Source organism: Hoplias malabaricus, chromosome 16 (genome assembly GCF_029633855.1).
Source record: "Hoplias malabaricus isolate fHopMal1 chromosome 16, fHopMal1.hap1, whole genome shotgun sequence".
Lineage (NCBI taxonomy): Eukaryota > Metazoa > Chordata > Actinopteri > Characiformes > Erythrinidae > Hoplias > Hoplias malabaricus.
In genome coordinates this window covers 20,686,566-20,712,346 of record NC_089815.1, presented here as the reverse complement: position 1 = coordinate 20,712,346, position 25,781 = coordinate 20,686,566, and the positions used below count along the sequence as shown (strand labels likewise).

The following is a 25,781-nucleotide window of genomic DNA, read 5'->3' as shown; positions in this document are numbered from 1 at the left end:
ATAATAATAATAATAATTGTTATTATTATCAGCAGCTGAGAAAACTGCCAAAGTACCAAAATATTTTTGATTTGTTGAGATATTGTCCATATTTGCCCTGAATTAAATTCATGAAAGTCTGGGCCTGCTGTGACTGTCAGAGCTTTATCAGTCATACATCCCAGACCTTAGAATATCAAGAAAAATATGTCCGTCTGATGCTACAATTTTATTTTGTCACAGTAATAAATTAGCATCAGAAATGCTTATGTTTTCAACTAACAGATACCTCACACTAACAATCTGTGTCAAGATGTCTGATGTGGGAGTATGATTTCAAGGCTGTACATTGAGAAATATGAAAAAAAAGCAGGCACTAGGTAAAATGTTTGTCAAAACATGACCAATTTATAGAAAAATTGATTTATCGGTCAGCATGAAAACCTCAAGTGATTACATATTTAAGTAGCAAAGGGTCTTTAAAAAATTAACATATTGAATATGGCTATGTCACATAATTACTGTTCAAATGCAACTGAAAGAGGCACTGAAAAAAAAACGGAATAGCAAAATAACTATATAGATAGGGTTCTTAGGGTTAAGAAGGGTTAAAATCAAGGATTTTTTCTGAGTCATCTGAGTCAATGGATCAACATAGTTCACACTATCACCCATCCCCCCCGTTTAGCACCTAGTAGTGGATTAATGTACATAAAAAAAGATTGCCTAAAGGGATGCAAATTACCCCAGCACTGCCATTTGGCAGTCTCTGGTAGAAAAAGGGGTCATATGAAAATCCTGGTAATTCTAGTTTAAACATAACAATGTTTTAAATAACAGTCTAAAGCATCTTCACAAAATTAAGTGCTATTTGTTGTGCTGTGTACATATTGACCCACTGTACCATTACAGCCAATATCATGTTTCAACCTTAAAATACAGCAATATGTAAAATGCAAAATAAGCAAAGCCACAAACACATAAATACTGGAACTTAAAATTTGTTAGATGGATACTGTTGTATACCATGAATAAAATGAGTTTAAATTTGTCTTTAGTTCAGCACGATGCTACCAAATGTGGCCATATTTTGCTGATATAATAGACCTGTCTATGTGAGGTTGGTATGTCCAGTGGTTTTCTATTATTGGCAGCTCGAAAAGAGCAGGTGGCTGGCTTCATATGCTTTGGAGGAAGCATGTGCTTGCCCTCACATTCGCAGGTTAGTGGCATTGTGCTTTAACAGGAGACTCATTTGCTAATGTGTGCAATTAGCAATGATTTAATTTGTCGAAAAAATATACAGTAAAATTTGTCTCAAAAAAAGAAAACATCAACCAAGTTCATTTAAAAGCAAAGAATGTGAAGTGCTAACCTTTACATTTGAACTTTTTGTTAATTTTTGTTTTACTTACTATATCTGTAGCAGTAGTCTATAAGCATCATGGTCATAGAACATGATGGGATCCATGGGCCAACAGTTTGGACATTATTTCTAATGCTTGAGACCATTAACAGTCAAAAAACAAGGCTTGAAACACCTCTAGAGGGCAGCACCACTATTTGAGCTCTATATAGTCACTGTGATATCCTGCCTTAAAAAATACACCTTCCTGGGTGTGGGTGTGTTGGTTTTTATTTGTACATATGTATATCATTAAATTACTTACACATTGTTCTTCTGTTCAGGCTATAGACTATAGTCTATAGGTACACCCTCAAAAAAGGGGAGGCTTGTTGTCCCTGGTGTTGTGAGGCATTTAAGGAGTAAGAATACATCCATGTATACTTTTTCTATATTGTTCGCCTGAGTTTGAAATTAGGTGATATTAGATTAGCTTTGGCTGTTGTGTAGTTTATAGAAGAAGAAGTACAAAGTGTAGTTACCTCTGCTTTTGATCATAGCTGAATCAAACAGGTGATGTTTGTTTGCTAAATTGAAAATGCATAAAAATAAAATGTGGCCATGTAAAGATTATGGCAGATTTATTCATTGTCCGTAAGCGCTTATTCAATTCAAGGTCATTGTGGGTCTAGTGCCTACCCGGAACCACACCAGTCCTTGGCAAGGTGACACACACGAACACATTTTTTGAGTCGCCAATCCACTTAACAATGTATGCTTTTGGACTGTGGGAGGAAACCAGCAGAAACCCATGTGCACACGGGGAGAACACACCAAACTCCTCACAAACAGTCACCTGGAGCAGGACTTGAATCCACAACCTCCAGGTCACTGGAGCTGTGTGACTGCGACACTTCCTGCCGCACCACCGTGCAGCCCCATGGCACATTTAGTATATATGTCAGTATATTTCTTGTTTAACAGTACTGTATATTTAACATTATAGTATTTTTGAAGTTGACTCGCTGAGAAAGTAACCCTGTATGTTCAGTGGAGCTGAGAGACTACACTCATCACAGTTGTAAATAATCCTTTTATCTCCAACAAAGCAACTTTACATAGGAAAGATAACTTAAATCTGTTAAATCTGACATGATATTAGGTCACTGGCAGTTTGTTGGGGGCTGGCTTCACACGTATCAGAAGAAGCATGTGCTAGTCGTCACAGTTTGTCAGCATGGTGTGATTGTGGGTAACCTAGTAGTAATGACAGAAGTGGACAGTTACTAAACTGGGGAGTAAACTGAGTAAAGAAAAACATTTTTCAACAAGTTACTGTCTCCTGGTTCCTCTAGGAGTGGACTGGATAAGGCAGAAGTGACAGCAGTGATCGGAGCTCATGATCTGAAGTCCAATGACTTTGAGCGTATAGCAGTAAAGGAGCACCACATTCATCCAGAGTTTCATTACCCTGCCCCCAGCAATGACATCATGCTTTTTAAGGTAAACCCTGCTATTTACTTTCAGCCTAGCTTTATTGTACAGGTATTGATATTAGGACATGCCTTTCAGTGTATTCTAAAATTAATAGTAACTTCTTTGAGTATGAAAGGTATGTTGTGATGAGTGTGAGGAACTGAAATATCAAGCCCTTAGGGTTTAAGGTTAATGGTCTATACGCACTACAACATAGGAGGATATTTCTGCTAGAAATGTATACACTAGCACTTTACATTACACTTCAACAGAATAAAGAAGTAAAGCTCTTAGGAACTCATTCACTAACTAGAAATAAATTCTACACTATTTCTGTAGGATACTCAAGCCCACTTTGGTTGGTGAGGCTGTAGAGCAGAGGTATTCTAACTGTGGGGTGTGTGATGGGAACAGGTGACAAGCAAAATTGGAAATTGCAAACAATAAATAATTAAAGACTGTTTTCATTTTTATTTACCATTTTCAGATATTTCACTATACATTTTGGTAATGTTGGTTTATTTTACTACATTACTAAATGTTTATTTAATGGACTAAAAGTACAAACAATGGTATTTTCCTTCGACTTAAACCAGACTAAATCTGAGAAGAATTTAATGATGAAAATAAGACTAAACGTAATACACATTTTAGTCTAAAAACTAAGATTAAAACTAAATAAAAATCAACTGCCAGAAATAACACTGTGTCCGTGTCACTGCAGCACTGAGAATGATCCACCACCAAATCATACTCTCTGCTCTGTGGGGGTCCTGACCATTGAAGAACAGTATGAAGAGCCACAAACAATGTGTGCACAGCAACAGATGAACTACACTCTGTAATTGTAGAAGTAGAAAGTGCTCCTGTATGGTCAGTGAAGCTGAGTTAATGGACAGTGAATATAGAAATAAGGAAGAGCACATAATTGTCACGGATCACTTGGCGGACTGACGGAAGCGGACGCACTTGCTAAAACACAGGGTTTTTAATATAGATTTATAACAACACAACGAGACTTAAACAGAACGAAAACAAACAGGGAGCCAAGCAGGCTAAATTAAACACGGGTAACTAGACAGGGTAGACGGGACAGACGGACAAAAAGCGAAAACAACGACAAAGGAAAAGAGACGGGGAAACTGTGGAGACAGACGGACAGACTATATAACACGACCAACTAGAGAAAGGAGAAATGTGAAATGTACGACAAACAGGACGTGAGACAAGAGGGCTTAAATACTGACACAAACGAGACACACCTGGACAGATAACGAGGAGGACGGGTTAACACATGACACAGACGAGGAGGCGGAACAAAGGCGGGACAAGGGCAGAGACAAGGACATAAACAAAACATAGCCATGTGCTAAAAGCACATGACCGGGGAAAACAGACATGACGAGAAGAGGGCGTGACAATAATATTTTGATATGACGCTGTATTGAGTTTACACGAGAGAAACAAATAAAATAAAAATCTAAAGGTTTTACCTAAAGATCTGGAATAGAATTGAGGAAAGTTATGGACTGGATGAGGAGAAAAAAAAAGATGTTATGTTCATATGTGGTGAATAGAGGAGAAGCATTTAATATACGCTGCCGTAATTTCCATGTTGATGCTTTTGTTTTCGATGGGGTGTTCTCAAAAAACTGTCGGGTGGGTCTTTGGTGGGTGAGCTGAGTCTTTCCCTGTTCTGTTTTAACTCTTACACAACTGCTCACTCTTTGATTTCTATCAGATGTTTGACCAGAGGACGATGGGTTCCACTTTGTTGCCTTTGGCTTGCTCGCATGGGGCTTTCTGATCCACATTGTTATCTGTTCTGATACCAGTTCTGTAAAGCTGCTTTGTGACAACATCACTTACAAAAATGTGCTATATAAATACATTTTGATTGATTGACTGATGACATCACAAATGTGTGCACCTCAAAGTGGCAGGGACTCTGGCGGGTTTAAAGTAAGAGTCATGAGGCTGTTACACCCAGTGCTGTTAGTAACCTTACTGATGCTTAAAGAATACAACCCCAGAACAACATTCAGCAAATGTAATGTTGCCCAATTTTCATTCTCCCACCATGCTCCATCATCCAGATTCTCTCACATTAATCAAGTTCAGTTTTGTTTACCACATTTAACTAATTTTCTTGCCTTTGTTACAGCTAGGAAAGTCGACTGAAAACAGCAAGAATGCTGCAAAGATTTCCATCTCTAAACTAAGCGAAGGCATAGATGGGTCTTGCAGCGTAGCTGGTTGGGGAAGAATTAAAACCAAGGGAAATACAAGTAACGTACTTCTGGAGACGAACATCACTGTATATGAAAGTTGTGAAATGTACTGGAACGACACCAACTTACTGTGTGCAGGTGGTGATAAAGGTGGATTTTGTCAGGTAAATTATCCTTAAGATTAAACCCATTAAACCCAAGCAGATTTCAGTTTCCTGGACCAGGATTAAACCTAGTCGTGAACTACCCAGCATTCTGATTGGAGATTAACTACAGAAAGTACGATTTAGTCCAGGTCTAAGTTTAATCCCTGGTATGAAAAAAACAAAAAAATAGCAGAAGCTTTATAAAGGTTTAGATCAGCAGTGTGTTAACGTTGCTTATGTTTTGTTGCAGGGGGACTCTGGTGGTCCTCTGGTGTGTGATAAGAAAGCAGCCTGCATTGCTTCCTTCACCGAGAAGGACAACTGTGACAACCCCACAAAACCAAATGTCTACACCAATATTTTTGCATTCATGTCCTGGATTGAGAAAATCATTGAACACCAGTAATTCCACTGTAAAGAGGCCTTTATTTGGTTGTAGTGGTGTTTCAGTTCACTGAAGGAAGAGCCTATGTTGTTAAATCTATGCCATTGTAAAAGAATGTAAGGTTAAATGTTGACTGAATATGGATGAAGCACTGTCATTAGAACTTCACCTAGAACTTGTTATTTCACTATAAATAAACAATTTCTGCCTTAAAAACTGTTATGAGTTTTCTCACCACTTGTTCAGATGTCATCTGTCCTCTCACGTTGTATACTATAATTATAGGTTTATAAAATATACAGAATGTAAAAGATTCTCCAAAAATGATGCTATTAGCACTCGAGTGGAGTTTTTGTGCATAATGATATCAAAGATTAAACCCATGAATGGAGCTACACCATCAGGAGTGCATTTATATAAACGAATGGCTGCATATTTCATGTGTTATTCTGTTCTTAGACAATATCATTGTCTTTGACAATGCCCAGGATGAAGCCTAAAATAATAATATCATAATTCATTCAGTCATTCATTATCTGTAATCGCTTATCCAGTTCAGGGTCGCGGGGGGTCCAGAGCCTACCTGGAATCATAGGGCGCAATACACCCTGGAGGGGGCGCCAGTTCTTCACAGGGCAACACAGATACACACACATTCACTCACACACTCACACCTACGAACACTTTGGAGTAGCCAATCCACCTACCAACATGTGTTTTTGGACTGTGGGAGGAAACCGGAGCCCCTGGAGGAAACCCACGCGGACACAGGGAGAACACACCAACTCCTCACAGACAATCACCCGGAGCGGGACTCGAACACACAACCTCCAGGTCCCTGGAGCTGTGTGATTGTGACTCTACCTGCTGCACCACCATGCCATCTAATATCATAATTATAATTATTAATATATATTAGGAATTCAAAAAGGAAAAAATATATGAATATATGCATATATAAGTAAATAATATACATAATAAACAATGAACTGTAATCAAAATATATGAACGTTAATATGCTACAGCCCCTTCTAGGGTGTGTTCCCACCTTGCACCCAGTAATTCTGGGTAGGCTCTGGACCCACCATGACTCTAAACTGGATAAGCGGTTTCAGACAATGAATGTGCCACAGAAACACAGCATGTTATGTATTAATACCACGCTAATAACTTTACAAGTAGCCCCTTGATCAGAATCAGTGAATCACATTAAGTGAAATGTTCTTTAAAAAAGTAAGAAAAAGCATTTTAACCGATGTGCCTCAGCAATGTACAGGTTTATACATCAATGTATTGATTCACTGCAGTAATATTTGTGTTTACTGTAGAACTACACACAGTAACGAATACCTCACTGCTACAGCTACCAGATTAATAAGGTTTTTGTTCAAATTTTCCCTTCCAGTTTAAAATGGTGCAAATTACAATTATAAGTTCTTGATGAGTTTTATACATTTCTGCTTATGTTGTGGAGAACATACAAACAGTCCACATAAAAAATAAATATGGCTTCTTTGAATGTTCTGTTCCACATTAGAAGCCAATGAAGTTACTTTTAAAATGACTAAAAAACACGTCTTCAGGCTGAAACCTGTGTGTCACCACTGCAGCATTTAAGGTGGAACGATGAAACTGAAAACATCTTCATGTGAGTGATTTACTTAAGACAGTGAAGTGTTTGTAAAAAGCTAGATAGCTACTTACACGTAATGCATTATCTGCCTCATGCTGGTGCTACTTTAATGAGGACACAATCCATGTGACCAATTATATGTGTGAGGCAGGCGGAGAGGTAAAGCTTAAGTTGGAATTGTACGGTCCGATGTAGGGATGAAATAGTATTTCAAGATTCTTCCAGGCATGAATATTGTAAATTTATTGAAGTATATAACATTATATGTAAGAAGGATGTATAAATGTTTCGACCCCCTGTGCTATTACTTTTAGCCTTGTTTGTGGGGGTTCAAGTCATAATTAGGGGGTCAACCCCCCCACCCCAATTCCCTGTAATTTGAAACCTGGTATTACATCTTATTTTAGTTTTCATACTTCAAGTGAAGCCAGCCATGGCTTGAACCTCAACTAACTGAGCATCACTGGACCAACAACACTTGAAGGTGCTTGGAGTAGCACATTGCTGTCCCAGTTTTGTTGCTAGCTGTAATGTCAAATAATGATAGGGCCAAAGAACCAAAAGATCTTTATGTTCACATGATCACATGATCAGAACTGATAACTCCGTCTCTTATCTTTGAAACTGTCTCCGTGAAAGTAAACCACACAGGAAATGTGGAGGAAATTATTTTTTATTAAGAAGAAGCAAATAGTATTAAACATCGTCTCCCTTGCTGTGGAGAACATAAAGCATAGAGTCATGGCTCTGGTTCATCTGCTCCTACTGCCGGCTGTACTGCTGCCCCTCGGTCACTCAAGTAAGTGGCACACACACATAATCGCATACACAGCCTGTGTTGTCCAGTAGCTCAGTGGAAAATTGTCAGCTTTCAGTTCCAAGGATTGAGGGTCTAAATCTTTGGTTGTGACGGCTGTCTTCTCTAAAACAGCATTGAACCCTATACTATTTATAGTGCTCTGGTAGGTTAATTGTGTGGCTGGGTAACCACCCAATGCTACACCAATAAGGGTCCTTTGCCAAAACTCCAGCACTACATTGGCTCACATCTGCAACAGGATTAAACTGTAACTTGCTCTGGATAAGAGAATCTGCCAAATGCAATCAATGTAAATGTGAACAGCTCCAGTATTTGTGAAGACTGGGGCAATGTAGAATCTGTATTATGTAATTAGAACAGGATACAAAATCAATGTTAGCAGATTGCAGTTTATCAAAATATTTTTAAAAGTTATATTTTGTTTAGGTAATATCAACATATATAGCTCTTAATTCTGAATATCACCTAAAACTGATTAGTAAAATTGAACATTCAGTTCTATAAATGCTTTTATGGACATTTCAAAAACTCACAAATATGCCAAATTATGTGCAGCAATGGCCTAAAGGTTAAAGATGTGGAATTAAGCAACAGCAATTTCTCCTCCCTCATCATTCATGGCTGAAGTGCCCTTGCACAAGGCACCTAACCTCAACTGCTCCCTGGGGACCGATGTGGCTGCCTCTATGTGTGTGTGTGTGTCTGTGTGTTGTGTGTGTTCATAGCACTTAATCACTAGTGTGTGTGTGTGTGTGTGTGTGTGTGTGTGATCATAGACATGGATAGGTCAAATAATTTTGCAGTACTCTACAATAGCAATAAAAACATGCTTTACATTTTCATTTTGAAATGGTCCTGTTTGATTTGCAGTCTCCCAGTCAGGAAGTCCAGGATCCAGTTGCAGAGAGAAGTGTTAAGGCCCAGTATATTCAGCTTCCCAATCAGGTGCTGAGGAATGATGGTGTTGAATGCTGAGCTGAAGTCTATGAACAGCATTCGGTCATATGTGTCTTTCTTGTCCAGGTGGGTGAGTGCCAGGTGGAGCGGGGTGGATATGGTATCGTCCGTTGAACAGCGAGGACGATACGCGAACTGTAGAGGGTCCAGTGTGGGGGGAAGTAGGGTTTTGATGTGCCTCATGACGAGCCTCTCGAAGCACTTTGTGATGACAGGTGTGAGTGCAACGGGACGATAGTCATTGAGGCAGGACACAGAAGAATTCTTAGGCACCGGGATGATGGTGGTGTTCTTGAAGCAGGTTGGGACTATGATTAGTTGGATTTTATGTTTGACGGACATTACTATTATGGTGTAATCAGTGGCAGATGCTGGTCTTTCAAGGAGGGGAAGCTCAATTTTGGCCTACATAATAAAATGTGTAGGCTTATTTATTCATAAATTCTACCCTCCGTTCCTTTTCAAGAAAATGATCTGTGACCCTGTCATACCAACAAGGTGCCTTTTCCAGGGACTTGACTAGTGTCCTCTCAATGGCCAGCAGAGCTAGGCTGCTTAAACGCCATGTGAAGTGTGTCCGTCTGTGAGTGCTTTGTGACGGTGCAGGTACTCAGCAGCACCCGCTGGTCAGAAACTGCGATAGAAGTCAGAAAGAGTGATAGAAGTCAGTCTCCAAACACAAGCAGCTACAAAAAACCCACTTTATAAAAGTTGAGCACGTTGTAGTGCATATTTATTCAATAACATGTACACACAACAGTATATATTTGATCACTTATTTTTTGACATTTTTGGGGAAGCTGAGCTCCCCTTGCAGTCTTAGAGCAATCACCTTTGGTGTAATGTATAAATGTTTTGTTGATGTATATTTTATTGGACTTGTCTTTAGATGATACAGACAAGGATTCAAACAGAAGTGTGATTGATAAGGGTCAGACGTGACATATATTTAAACATAAGGCCTTAAGTGCAGCATTAAGGGATATTTACTGTTCTATAGGTTTAGACGTATGCTCTGTGTCTGTGCTCCAAAGAGAGAAATGTTTAGGATAAGCTGTCAGTGAGGATAGGAGACAATAAATTTTACCCCTCCCTTAGTCCCTTAAACATGCAAATGTAGACCAACCTTTACATTCACCATATTTGGAAAGGAGAAAGAACCATATAGATTGGGGTCCTAGCAAAGAGAGAGAGAGAGAGAGAGAGAGAGAGTGAAAATAGAGAAGGGAGAGAGAAAACAGAGAGATAGAAAGAGAATGGGACAAAGGTGAGCGTGCACTGAATCGGAAAACTCTCATGGGATCCTTAAGAACCCGTAAGACACTGTTTCTGTAAATAAAGATGTATTTACATCTTTAACCATGTCTGCGGAGATTCTTTCCATCACCTGTCTTCACAATACAGCAAATAAACAACAAAAAGATGGCGATGAGGATGGGATACTGAGTTGTGGCCTTTCAGCTGCAGATGGCTCCTGCATTCGAACTCCCGATTAAAGCCGGCAAATAGAAGGTGAGATTTTCACAAATTTGAGCGCTGGTTGTTTGTTTGAGCTGTTTGTTGTTAGAAGGGTTGCACTGTATTAGACTCATTAGTGTATGCAGCATTGTGTTGATGATGGTTTTGGAAAAAGTTTCTCCATTGTAAATTGGTAAACTAGAATAATAGAAAAATAGAAATGAAGGATATAAAAGGGAACAATGAATTAAAAGTAAAAAGGAACAGATGTAATAGAAGAAAAAGAAAAGGAAAGGAAAAGTTCAAGTATAAGTGTAGAATAGTTCAATAAGTAACATAGTGTGTTGACCACTGTGTGAAAGTAAGGTTTGAGTTATTGTGGAATTGGATTATATTGAAATAGTGAGAAGTCCTGGGGCCCCAGTGGCATTAGGTTAAAATTTATATAAGGTTAAAAGTGAAGGAATATAAGGGAAATAGAAGAGATTTAATTAAAGAGATTTAAGAGAGGTAATAAAAGAGATGTAATAAAATAGGAAAAAAGGAATAAAAGGAAAAGAGATAAAGGTGAGTTAAATAAAAAAGGATGCTGCAGATTTGGATTACGTCCTCTGTTGAGGCAGGGTTAGCCCAGCCATAAACCCTGAAAAATTCACTATGTGATTTTTGGGTCAGTTTGATGAGAAACTGGAGGTGTGATACGGAGATTTAATTAGGGGTGCCCACTCCAAACACTGTTGACGAACACTGTACTGATGCTGCCTCACTTTGAATTATTACACCTCATAAGGTAGCATAAATTAAAAATAAGGAAATAAGGAAATAACGAGCGGCAGTGGAATTAAAAGCATGCTGTTAAAGTGTGAATGAGTCGACTATAAGAATTGTGTTAAATGTTGAAAGTGATGTGTCTATGTATAAGCGCTGTTGGGGTTTGTTGGAAGATGTCTGTGTGTGTGTGTGTGTGTGTGTGCTTGGTGAGTTTAGAAAAAAAAGCGAGTGTCCTGCTGTATGTGTGTTTGTCTGTGTGAGTGTCTCTCACCCCTCCATTCCTATGTTTGTGAGTGCAGGTGGGGAATGGCCACCTCGTCTCTTCTTTTGGTCCATCATGAGTATGTGTGTGCAGAGCTGGTCTTGGTCTTTGCTCTGTAAAGAGCCATAAATTATCTGTGGGTGTGTTTAGAGAAAGTCAGTTTAAGGATACCTCTGTCCAGAGAGTGTCAGAGAGAGAGAAAGAGTGAAGAAAGTGTGAAGAAAATGGGGAAATGTGATGAAGAATGAGAGATTTAGAAATTAATAGGGACAGAAATTTGTAATGGTAAAATTTATGAGCTTCGTTCAAAGACAGTTATTGTAAATGATTTCATGAACTTCTAAATAAGAGGGCTTTATTTATTCATAATAGAAATGAGCCTTGAACAGAAGACGTTTTTAAATTAAATTAAATTTATAAGTAAAATTAAATGAGCTTTCTGGGAGAACGTAAAATAAGAAAACAATAGAAAATTATCTCCAGAAAGATGTTTTTTAGATGCTGAGAATAGGAAAAGGGAGAGAAGAGTTATTAAGCTGAGTGTTATAATAATTAGTGTTAAAGTGGAATCATAACGGACAAAAGTGTCTGTAATTAATAGGGTACATTGGGGAAACTGTAAGGTTTAATCATGGGAATTAAAGGTAAAATTAATATTGGAGAAAAGGAGAAATTTTTAAATTCGAAATATGTTGGCTTTTATCAGGAGAAAAAAAGAGATCACGGGTCTAAGTTCCCTCATTTCGATGAAGCCTCGAGATTTTACACTTTGATCAAGGGGTCTCCTCTGACAAGTGTGCAAGGCCTAGGTTCCACTCTCGAAAAACAGAGAGATGGCAGGACTGATAAAAGTCACATTGATTTGATTTAAATAGAAAACAATAGTTATTTGGGCAAATTCAAATTATAGTTGTATGATGTATAGTGCTGTGCAGGGGTTTGGGCTCCTGAGATTGTGTGCATTTGAACTGGGTCTTTAAATGGGTGTGGGGCTTGTGTGGAGTTGTATGTCAGCACAGCTGAGATTAAAGCATAATAATCAAAATTAAAAGGGTAATATAGGATAAATTTAACATAGTGGGTGAGAGTGAGTTGGTGGAGCAGTAATTTGTTTGGGTTCTCTTTGAATGCAATAGTTTGATAAAATTGAGGCACATTGTATGGGGTAATAATTTTTGGCCAGTGGGACTGGGTGTTGGTGTTGTTTGGTTGGGAGTTTAGCTTTATTGTTGCTCATTTGGGTTTAGTAAATTAACATTTGTTGCTCTGAAAAGGGGGTTTGGGTCTTATAGTCTCTGGAGTTTAGATCTCTGTGAAGTACTGTTACTTTATATAAACAATTAATTAGCTGCCAATTGATACATGTAAAAGTACTGTCAATGTGTGAATGTTGGAAAAATCGGAGTTTTTGACAGTGGTGCTTTCTGGGGTTTCAAACATATCACTGAAATGTTTTATAAGTTAAAATTACAATTTACAACTACTAAAATAAGATTGATATACTAAGTTTTAAGAATCAAGATGCAGGGTTGAAAATGTACTAGTGAAAATGTATCTAGTGACCATAAAAATGGTATGTGGCATATTTATGTTTAACTGGGAAAGCAAAACCAGATGTTAAAAGCAAGCTTTATTGAGGATGGACTTGCCATCAATCACTTTAGATCCTTTCTCGGGGCTGTTAAGAAAAAGGTCATTCAGGCCTTAAGCCAATGAAGACACTTGTTGGAGTTGTTTTGCATGTAGAATAATCATACAATGTTGAATGAACTAAATGTTGGTGAATAAAATACAAATAATCATATTGAATGTTTAATTACCAAAAAGTAAGCTCAAGTAAACTCAAACTTCTATTTGTCTGTTTCTCTTATCCTGTGGGGTGTGTGTGTGTGTGAGTCTGTTTCTCTCATCCTGTGGGGGTGTGTGAGACAAGAGGAGGCAAGGAGCTGGCCGAAAAGGGGGGTTGAAGTTTGAGGGTACCCAGACCAGACTTCAAGAAAAGGCCAGATATTTTTATCCACAATTTATCTTTCACAAACACCTGCATTAATACATTTCATTAATAGGTCTCATTATTAAAAAGTTAAAAAGTAATAATTAGAAATTCATTGATTTGTTTATCTATTTGCATTTAGTCCATTATTTGTGTTACAGTACATGACATGACTTTATGAAAGAAAGCTTGGCAAAAGGTTGTTCCCTTTTTTAAGATAATGCTTCTCTGATTATAATTCCATTAAGAGTTATAAATGAGGTTTATAAAGACAAATTATTATTTGGAAAGGGGTTTTCTGATCTAAGCTTTGCTGTAGGTGTAATGGGGTTTCAAATGTTTAGTGGCAATTGAATAGTTGAGTCTTATATAAGTTTGTATATTCTTTAATTGCAAGGTAGTTATTGAATGCTTAATAAATCTAAGTTTATCTAAGTACTTGTATCAACATGCAAAGCAAGACAGAAGAAAGGGCATCAAGGAGAAAAGTGAAAGGAAGAAAGACAAATAGAGCTTGACATTCTCCAGTTATTTCAACAAGAGAGTCAGAAACTGATAAAGGCTGCAAACAAAAAGAGGGAGAAATATGCAGAAGCAATAGATCAGTGTACAAAGGTAATAGAATAACAAATGGCAGAAGTTAATGTGTCTTTTTCACATGTGGACTCAGTTAAGACACCACCACCTTATGAGAAGGAAGTGAAAACTGAGGAAGTCTACCCTCAGGTTCCAAGCTGTGGGAGAAATTTATTGTAGCAAACATGCCTGATGCGGAGGTTCCAGAGTAACCATTTCATTGTACACTGAAATACTTTAAGGATGCTAAACAATCAGATGCAGAACAATGGTTGAGTCATCAACCAAAGCAAGTTGAATTATGCCCATGTTGCATAATTTTGTGACCACAAGGAGCTGCTATGAAGATAAACAAAAATGAATATTTGCATAAAGAGTTTGATATGTGAAAAAAGTGTACCACATTAGACTTGTGAGCAGAAACAAATAGGTGAAATGATGGCAGAAGCAGAAGAATTTGTCTTTGAACCACTGAAAGAGAATCTTTCCATCTGGAGGAGTCAAGACCAGCGATTTATTAAGATTATGATTACTGCTCAAGGACAAGGACAGCCACAAGTCTTCAGGATGACACGAGTCACTTTGCAATGAGAAGATGGATTCAAACTCTCTGAAAGAGGAAATGCTGCAATATGTTCCAAAATGTTTATGGTCACAACATAGCATTGACATTGCCTTTGTGATGTCAGATCAACCAGTGAAAGTTGAACTCCGACAAGGAACAAAACCTCCATGGAAGCCTCATCCTTTGAATGAAGAAGCAATCAAATGGACCAAACCACAAATTGAAGGTCTTGTGAAAGTAGATGTTCTGAAGATAACACAGAATCCACAGAGTAACACAACTTTGTTGTCTGTGAAGAAGCCAGATTACTCTTATCGTTTAGTACATGATTTGAGAGCAATAAATGAAGTAGTAGCAGACTTTTCAGCAGAAGTGCCAGATCCATATGTTTTGTTAGCCTAAATTCCTCCAGATGCAAAGTATTTCACAGTATTAGATTTATGTGGTGCATTTTTTAGTGTTCCACTAAGTATAGAAAGTCAGGGTTTTTTTGGGTTCACATACAAGGGACAGTTCTATGAGTATTCTATGAGAGATTTCTACAGGGATATAAACATAGTCCTCACATTTTCAATAAAGTATTGAAAGATGATCTAGCTGGGGTAGATCAGAAGTTAAAAAGTACTGTCATTCAATACATGGATGATATTTTTCTTTGTGCACCAGATGAGGAAACATGCCATAAACTAAGTGTAAAGATCTGCTCAATCTGTTGCCAAGTTTTTTGTGTAGAGAAGTCATAAGCAGGTGGGAAATTCCAGATCGAATATCCTCAGGAAAGAGTTTGTGGATAAAACCGTAAAATAAATTTTGCAAAAATTGGGAATTAAACAGCATCTGTGGGCTGTGTACCATTCGCAAATCAAGGGTTTGAATTTTGAATTTTCAAACGAATGGTGTCTTCAAAAAATCGGATTGTTTAAATCTGTCAGCACAAGGGTTCAAATTGGATAGCAGCACTTTCATTAGCATTAATGGTGTGTCGCTCAAGTGAGCAGCATGATTTACAAATGACTCCTCATGAGTTAATGACAAGCAGACGAATGCCAATGCCGTCTTTGCGTACAAGTGGGAAAGGTCCAAGCTTAGCCATTTTAGAAGATGCATGAGGGCATATGTTTCATACTTAGTTAATTTACATAAAAGAATATCCACACGTTTCAGAAAAGCAAAGAGGAGGAGCAGGAGAGGCTGGATGAGTAAATGAGCCTTCAGTTGCATTTACACAGTAATTATATAGCCATATTCAATATGTTGTTTTATTTTCTAAAGACCCCTTTCTACTCAAATATGCAATCACTTGAGGTTTTCATGCTGACCGATAAATCAATTTTTCTATAAATTTGTCATGTTTGACCAAAATTTTACCTAGCGCCTGCTTTTTTTTTCATGTTTCTCAAGCCTCAAGCCTTGAAATTGTACTCCCACATTAGATATCTTGACACAGATTGTTAGTGTGAGGTGTCTGTTACTTGAAAACATAAGCATTTTTGATGCTAATTTATTACATGTCATATTACTGTGACAAAATACATTTGTAGCATCAGACAGACATTTTTTCTTGTTATTCTAAGCTCTGGGATGTATGACTGTTAAAGCTCTGACAGTCACAGCAGGCTCAGACTTTCAGGAATTTAGTTCAGGGCAAATATGGACAATATCTCAACAAATAAAAAATATTTTGGTACTTTGGCAGTATTCTCAGCTGCTGATAATAATTACAATTATTATTATTATTATTATCTTTTAAAAATATGATGAAATAATAACACAATAAAGAATTATTTAAGCTTTTTAGTTTGTATTTGTTGATCTAATGCAATATTATTTGATGTGAAACCTACAAAAACCTTGAAAAACTATAAATCAATAATAGGAATATGTTTTTGCTGATGACTCATATTTTTCTGCCCAGAGACAGCGTGGGTTGACGTTATGTGAGTCAAAACGAAACTGAAAGTAAACACCGTCTTTCTTGTCCCTTTGCAGTGTCTTCATTTATTATTATAGTGAATAGTGAAAATAACATTAGAATCTTTCATGACAAGAACATAACACAAACATTTTGAAGGAGATCCTTGATTTTTAGGTGGTTTTTCACACGATTTCCCAGAGGCTTCACAGCACTGCGATGAGAGCACTATTTTTATAAACGGTAGGATCTGCGCTTTCTAACGGTATATGGAGCTCACAGACACATTCAGTCATTCAAGACTTACAAAGTTGATTATATAAGTTGTGTTTTTTACCCCGCAAAATGCGCAGTTCGTGTTCAAAGAGAAGTCTTTTTCAAAGGGTTGAGAGGTTGCAGGTTCAGGAGAGCCAAAAGAACATGAGGAAGAACAGGTTGAAAATAACATGCAGGAGACATCCCAGAGTCAAACTCCTGAAAAGGAGATTGTCCCTTGTTTGAATGATGCTGATGACTCTGTGTATATTTCTGACGATGCCAGAAATGACACAGCAGATAGTAAACAAGACTGAAAGTTTGGAGACATTGAATTTCAATATGTCCCAGAAACAGCAGGTCCCATTCCAGAAAGCAGTAATTCCATTTCAAAACAGTTCAGAGACTTGGATCAAGAAAAGAGTCCAAGATTAGTTTTTAAAAAAAAAGTTAGACCTAAAAGATATGTGTCACAGATCACGAGGTGGACTGACAGAGGCGGACGCACTTGCTAACACAAAATACTTTAATTTAACAAAAGAAACCACACGACATGAACAGGAAGCAAAACGAAAAAAACGACTTAACTGGGAAATAACAAAGACTAGACTCGGGGTAGAAAGGAAACAAAACAACATGACTTAGAAAACAAATTGACTGGAATAGGAGCGGGAAAGAGACAACACGACAGGACTCGGAACATAGTATAAACACGACATGACTGGGCAACAATACAATACGAAGTTAAATGAACGACAAACAGGACGTGAGACAAGAGGGCTTAAATGCTGACGCAAACGAGACACACCTGGACAGATAACGAGGAGGACGGGTTAACACATGACACGGACGAGGAGGCGGAACAAGGGCGGAGACAAGGACATAAACAAAACATAGCCATGTGCTAAAAAGAGCACATGACCGGGGATAACAGACTTGACAGGACGAAGGCATGACAGATGCCCCCCCCCCATGAATGCGCAACTCCCGGGGCGCGTACTCCTAAACCTCCCAGGAGTTGGCACAGGAGAGGGCACGGAAAACAAGACTCAAGACTAGACAGGAACAGACACTGGAACTGGGGACACGACAGGACCGGATAAATGAGCTGGAACATGGGACATGACAGGAGACTGACAAAATGGAAAAGGAGACAGGACGGGAACAGACAAAGGAAATTGAGCTGGAAAGTTGACAGGAGTGGAAACTGGGGGCTGGACCGGGGACAGGACAGTAGACTGACAAAGTGGGGTGACAGGAGATGAAACAGGACAGGCGACTGGACAGGGTTTTTGACACTGGACGGGAACAGGGACTGGACAGGAGATGGGACAGGTGACTGAACGCGGGATGGATACGGTGACTTGACATGTTTGGGGACAGAGGACTGGACATGATTAACAGGGGACTGGACATGTTTGGGGACAGAAGACCGGACATTGGCAGGTGACAGGACAGGGGACTGGAATGGAGACAAAACTGGTGACTGATCATTGAGTGGATACGGGGACTGGACAGGACTTGGTAGGGGAACAGGGACCAGGACGTTCAGGGAGACAGACACGAATACAGTAACAGGGACTGGGACAGAGACAATGGCAGACAAGGGCACACGGACAAGGACAGAGACAGGAATCAGGACAGGGACAGACAGGGGAACCAATATAACTTGGGGGTGCCCAGGACTGGCTAATGTATGTGGAAATGTCGGAGGAACCAGCCTGGGCACAGTTCTGGGGATCGGCCCCGAGGTCCTTGGAGCCGTCCCACGGACACGACCAAGAGTGGCCGTAGCCACAGTCACAGGGGCAGAAACGGCCGTAGCCACAGTCATGGGTACAGGAGGCCCTGCAGCGACGTCCACGGAGGCAGGGGAACCTGCAGCGACATCCACGGAGGCAGGGGAACCTGCAGCGACGTCCACGGAGGCAGGGGAACCTGCAGCGGCATCCACGGAGGCAGGGGGACCTGCGACGACATCCACGGAGACAGGAGAAACTGCGACGACATCCACGGAGGCAGAGGAATCTGCGACGTTGTCCACGAAGACAGGCGCGACTGGAGGCGCCGCGTTCACAAGGACAGAAGCGGCTGGAGGCGCCGCGTTCATGATGACAGGAGCGGCTGACTGCTCCATGTTCACGAGGAGAGGAGCGGCTGACTGCGCCGCTTTCGTGGAGGCCTCCAGACTTGCCAAGATTTCAAGCATCTCTTGGAGGTCAGGAGGGAGTGCAGAGAGGTGCTTGGAAACTGGGGCCCTTGCGACGCCGTCCACGGAGACAGGAGAGGCGGGCGTCACGCTCACGGAAACTGGAGAGGCGGATGCCGCGCTCACGGAAACTGGAGAGGCGGGCGCCGCGCTCACGGAGACTGGAGAGGCGGGCGCCGCGCTCACGGAGACTGGAGAGGCGGGCGCCGTGCTCACGGAGACTGGAGTTTGTGCTGCTCGTCGGGCTCGCGTTGGAGCTGTAGAGGGTTTAGGGGTTTTGACGGGCACACTCATGAGGGATGTCATCGACCATGGATCCCCCAGAGATGTGCCCCTGTTAGCCTCCTCTTTCTTGTCCTGAGGATGGAGGCTAACAGCCCCAACCCTCAACCCCCCCAAAAAAATTTCCCCGGACCTGAGGGGGTAATCCGACATCGACGGGGTAACTCCAGCAAGTTGCTTTCGCCGACTCTTCTTTCCTCGATTTCTCCCGTAGGAGCAGTCCGTCGATTCAGGAGTCGACTCAACAGAAGTCCTTGACTCGATTAGTGCCTGGATAATATTAGCCTGGACTTCTTTTAGCTTCTCGCTGGAATAAACCATCGATTCTCGACTCGAGTCCTTTGTTTGAAAAGGAACCGCGCCGGGCATGAGCTGGAGCCGTGGACTCCATTCTGAGGTCGCTCTTAAAGCCTCCTCCACAGGTTTTTTAGGGCTTGTTCGAAATGGAGTCCGGCGAATAGCACCCCTCCGAACAAAGTGGTCTGAGCTAGCTGCGTCCAGATAACGGTCGTTCATTCTGTCACGGATCACGAGGCGGACAACGACAAACAGGACATGAGACACACCTGGACAGATAACGAGGAGGACGGGTTAACACATGACACGGACGAGGAGGCGGAACAAGGGCGGAGACAAGGACATAAACAAAACATAGCCATGTGCTAAAAAGAGCACATGACCGGGGACAACAGACTTGACAGGATGAAGGCGTGACAATATGAGAACTAAAGAGAATGAAACTTTAGAGAATTTTACTTTTCCAGTGTTGAAAGTTACTGAGGGGGTAAATGGATCACATCTAACTATACTAGTGCCTCTGACAACGCCATCACCTTTGTAGACTGTGATTAAAGTTAAATTAGGTAAAACAGTTCATCTTCCCTGTACATGTGGAAGATTTAATACAGGTAGTAGTAGTCCTCCTAAGTGGAAAAATAGTCAATGTCAGGATGTGGTGTTAGCAGGACCTGAAGTTCATCATGTGCCTCGTGACCAGAGAAAGTATCTTTTGTTTAATGCCTTTAGGAGGTTCAAAGTTAGAGATGAGTGTTCAATTCTTTTGCGTAATGTTACATGGGAACGATCAAGGGGAATACACGTGTACTTATTTGGAGCCAGAGCTTAAATTTGTGCCATTTCAAAATGTGTGGAGAGAAGGGTACATAACCCGTACAGTGATAGTCATGATAAAGGACCTGAGCCCTACTGAAGCTTTTACATCTACAAACTGGATTCCAAAAAAGTTGGGACACTAAACAAATTGTGAATAAAAACTGAATGCAATGATGTGTAGATGGCAAATGTCAATATTTTATTTGTAATAGAATGTAGATGACAGATCAAAAGTTTAATCTGAGTAAATGTAACATTTTAAAGGAAAAATATGTTGATTCAAAATTTCACAGTGTCAACAAATCCCCAAAAAGGTTGGGACAAGTAGCAATAAGTGGCTGGAAAAAGGAAATTGAGCATATAACGAACAGCTGGAAGACCAATTAACACTAATTAGGTCAATTGACAACAAAATTGGGTATAAAAAGAGCTTCTCAGAGTGTCAGTGTCTCTCTGAAGCCAAGATGGTAAGAGGATCACCGATTCCACCACTGTTGCGCAGAAAGATACCAGAATGGTGTTACCCAGCGTAAAATAGCAAAGACTTTTAAGTTTTCATCATCAACCGTGCATAACATCATCAAAAAATTCAGAGAATCTGGAACAATTGCTGTGCTTAAGCGCCAAGGCCGTAAAACTCTACTGGATGCTTGTGATCTTAAACGTCGCTGCACCTCAAACAGGAATGCCACTGTCAAGGAAATAACAGAATGGGCTGTTATTTGAAATTAATTCCATTTGGACAATCAAAATGGGTGGGATCATTTTTGTTTATATGAATTTATGTAGAACCAAGGTAGCCACATACTATGTGTATGTAAAGTATGATTCAGAATCCTGGGATATTCACTCACCAGAGATGGTCAAGTCTTTGTCTTGTCAAGTGTCATAAATTCTATGTGATGCCACTACCAAAGTACAGGAAACAGCCAATCAGGAGCAATAAATGCTCCAATTCTCCCTCACTGAGGACGAATCAGGTATTCAGGGCGGGTTTTCTAAACTCTGGTAAAAGCCAGTGACAGACCACACTTGGCAGAGCTCACTCATTTGATAACACTCCTCTGAGAAACACTCTTCGAGAATTTTGGAGTGGAAGACATTTTTCTGAAGAACGTCTCTCTCCTGCTTCCAGCAGACAATGCTTCTCAGATAGGGTAGTCAGAGAGCTCTCTTAAGCTCTCTCATGGCTCTCTTCAACAGTCTTGGGCCCCTCGTGATCCAGAGGGAACCAATGTTTCTATATTAATGTTGTCCAGATAGAAACTATAGATTAAGAAAAGCTATAGTTTAACCCTAACGAAATTTCAATGCCACACCCAGAGCATGAAGACAACCTTAGACCTATGACCCTAAAAGGGACACAATGCCTCCGGACCAATAACGACGAAAGAAGGCCGCACGCACCCTCAGAATGACCTTCTGAGATGAGGAGAGACCTGCATGGACGTGTCTCTTTCTCACAAGGCGGCAGATCAGCGACGACGAAGAATCCCCACAGAGAACTTCAGAACCGACGGCTGCATCTGAAAGCCTCAGGAGAAAAGGAATGCCCACAGCTGCAACCTACAAGGCCCGTGTCTGCAATCCTCCAGGAAGTCGTGCTGGAAGGCACCGTCAGCGACATGCTCCCTGCCCATCTCCAGATACGTATGGTCACATGGTCTCACGTCTCTCATGGCTCATGGGTTGGTACTGAAAGGTACTGCTAGGATAAACAATAGCCTTTCTTAGAACTTAGGGTAATAATTATCAAACAGAATTTCCCTCATATATTAATCTCCCTGTTCCCTCATGTATCACTGTAATCCATTTCAATATATGAATGTATAATCAATATTCATTGTTCTATTTTACAATTAATAAACCAGTTGTGTGATAAAACCAATCCTTGGTTATTTGATTGTGTGTGCACCTTTCTTGTATGGAATTATAACTTCTAGTTCAGATTCCATTTCAGTGTCAAGAACCAACGGCGGATCAATGAGCATAATTCATTAATAATAGTTAATTCTAGCTAATTCTGCTGTATCATATGTGAAGATGGCCTTCTTGTCTAAGCTGAAGTTAAGACAGGTAAAGAAACTACATATTAGTTAATGCCTCCCAAACATGGAGCTTAGCAAAATGAATTAAATAATTAATTATTAATAAAATAATAATCAATTATCATTGACTCCGCTATGTAGTGCTTATGCCACCGCAACGTGTGCATACTATTTCCACTACAGAAAAGAAGCAAAATGGAAAGCATATAGATTTGATTCTTCAGTGCTACAAATCACAGACCCATGGGCAGCTAGACATATATGGTTTCAGCAAATAACTCGTTCCATAAGAATGAGTAAGAAGTTGACTGGTCTATGTGTGGTGAAAGTTACAGTACCAGAACCACTGCATGCTATGTGTCAATCTTATGCTTTATCATGGTTATTATATCAGCAAAACTCTGCAGAAGATAGAATAATTACTTTATCAGTGCATTTGCTAAGACCTAGATTAAATTGTACTTGGTTGATGAAGCTGCCATATGTGAATTTCCTTGATCAGCATGAAAATATACTGACAGCATTGCCTGATGCAATGGAAGTAAAATTTGTGGGGACTAAAGACTACTTCTGTTCCAATAATACTCAAAATGGACCGGGATGTTTATCTGATTGTGCTCGTTATATGATGAATTGTAAAGAACCTAAACCTAAGAATGCTTTGTTTAAAGTGAATTTTCATACACCAGATAGCAAACAGCATAGAACATTAATGGTGCAGTATGACATTTTGCCTATAAATGTGACTATAGGAAATTTTAAGGATTTTTGGTGGGTTTGTGGAAATAAAGCATACATATTTCTACCATATGGGTGGACAGGCTGTTGTTATATGGCAACATTAAAGCTTCCTTATGATGTTTATACTCTCCAAAAATGTGAAGCAACTGATGAAGGGAATTCTGAAGGTATTTCTGGGAGAAGAAAGAAAAGGGAAATTGCTCAGTTTCATATTTTGGAAGCCTACCATTGGAGAATCAGTATAGGAGAAAAATGGGGTATAGGATTACTTCCATGGTATGGTGTGGGATTTTTAGCAGATCATATAGATAATATAACATACACTTTACAAGGATTTGCTAATGAGAAAATAAGAGGGTTTCAGTATTCCTCAAATACACAAAAAATTCATAGATTAACATTGTTAAAACATGACATGACTCTGGATTGCATTTTAGCTAAGCAAGGAGGTTTATGTGTGGCTTTGAATCTAACAGGGGATGCCTGTTACATCTTGATTCTGGATAAATCTGATAAGATGACAAAGTGTTATAGAAGCATTGAAGCATATAAGGGAGGCGTTTGGTCCATTGAAAGGAGCTGGATGGTCTGTGAATGCTTGGTTATTGCAGAAATTAGGACCACTTGGAGCAATGTTGGCTCAAGTTTTTGGAGCATCTCTTTTAGCATTGTGTATAATGTTTTGTTTTTGTACACTGTTGTTAACCTGTGCAAAGGCTATGTTGAAATGGGTTGGAGTTGTAATGCCTGGAGATCAAGTGCAGATGCCATTATTAAGTAGGACTGAGGAGGAAATTTTGGAAAACAACCTGGTGAAGAGATATCCATTTTGAATATCCACTATTCGACTTTACTATGCAATTATGACATTATTTTATTATTTTGTTAGGTTTATTATTTAGTAATAAATTATAATGACTGTAGGATGAAGTATAAACTGTAGCTTATAACACGTACTAATGTATTACTATTATTAATTTGTATTTGATGTTTATTTGCATCTGTCATTTTAGCAAAAGATACTGGCTGTTGTTTCTTTCTTCCAGAATAAAAATTGGGGAAGAACACTGTAAGGGTGGATGGTGGTTCAAGATTCCTAAAGTGTTACAGGGATCCAAAAACTCAAAAGAGGACAATAAAAGAGAAGGACTTTGAAACAGAATAGTGAAAACTTGCTGAAATTCAATATGTCATCAACATCACATCAGAAGACAAAAATGCTGGAGAGCTGTAGTGTGATACAATATTATGTCATATGTTTCTATTGAATTGTCTATTATTTCTAATCTTTGATATTGATAAACCATTATACGAGTGATATTAAAAATTGTAACACCTGTTTATTATGACAACTTATAGACTGATGAAATGAAATCTGTGTAAGTGTATTGAAATCTCAGATGTTTTTTCTCGATGTTAGGGCCAAGGGGTGTTTCAGGTAGGGACAGCTCCGATGGGTCGACCAGCCTGAATTTGGACATTGGTTTGATTTTATTTTCTGAGATTTCTGTACACATTTACATGAGTCAAGTCCCTACACATATAGAGTAAATTTAATTGGACTGCAGTACAGTGTCATAATGCAAGCAATGCTAAAGTTGCATGTAAGGATGTATCATTTATTTGTTATGACATTAACATGTATGGATTGCTTAATTTTACGAGACTTTAACAGTCTCGTAAGGGGGGGGGATTATGATGTTTATTTAAAAATAAGGCTTTAAGTGCTGAATTAAGAGATGTTCACTGTTCTATATATTTAGACGTATGCTCTGTGTCTGTGCTCCAAAGAGAGAAATGTTTAGGATAAGCTGTCAGTGAGGATAGGAGACTATAAATTTTACCCCTCCCATAGACCCTTAAACATGCAAATGTAGACCACCCTTTACGTTCACCATATTTGGAAAGGAGAAAGAACCATATAGATCGGGGTCCTAGCAAAGAGAGAGAGAGAGTGAAAATAGAGAAGGAAGAGAGAAAATGGAGAGATAGAGAGAGAATGGGACAGAGACGAGTGCGCACTGAATCGAAAAACTCTCTCACGGTATACTTAAGAACCCGTAAGATATTGTTTCCGTAAATAAAGATGTATTTACACCTTTAACCATGTCTTCAGAGATTCTTTTCCATCACCTGTCTTCACAATACAGCAAATAAACAGGAGAATAAGAACAGCGTGGTTAGTTTAAAATGGTAATGTTGAATATAATTGTTTAATACGTAATTTTTTTAGCAGTAAAGGCCTTTCTACTTTTATGATTGTGTTAAAATTTGTATTTGTTTTTTTTTCTTATATTTATGTTAGGATTTTATATGATGACTTTTAATGTTTTCTGTTTCTCTCTTTGTGCAGAGGGCTGAGTCACATTTTGGTACGTTTGGATTATTGATTTGATTGTGTAACTGAGCTTAATATTAATATAATTGTGGTTTGTAAATGTTTTAAAGTAGTCCCTTAAGTTTTATGGCTGTATATTTTATTCACATATTAATTATTAGAAACATTGTGTGTGGAGTGTAAAGCCCTTCTAGCAGTGAAAGATATAATTGGCATTTTTTGTGGATGATATCTGACTATACTCTAAGTCAATAAAAACCTGTAATTTTACTCTTGATTTTGGTGG

At 39.3% G+C, this 25,781-nt stretch overlaps 1 pseudogene; it reads left to right on the top strand.

The window, feature by feature from the left end:
* Positions 1-25,781, top strand: part of LOC136671375 (guanine nucleotide-binding protein G(q) subunit alpha-like) — a 99,904-nt pseudogene that overhangs the window by 7,133 nt on the left and 66,990 nt on the right.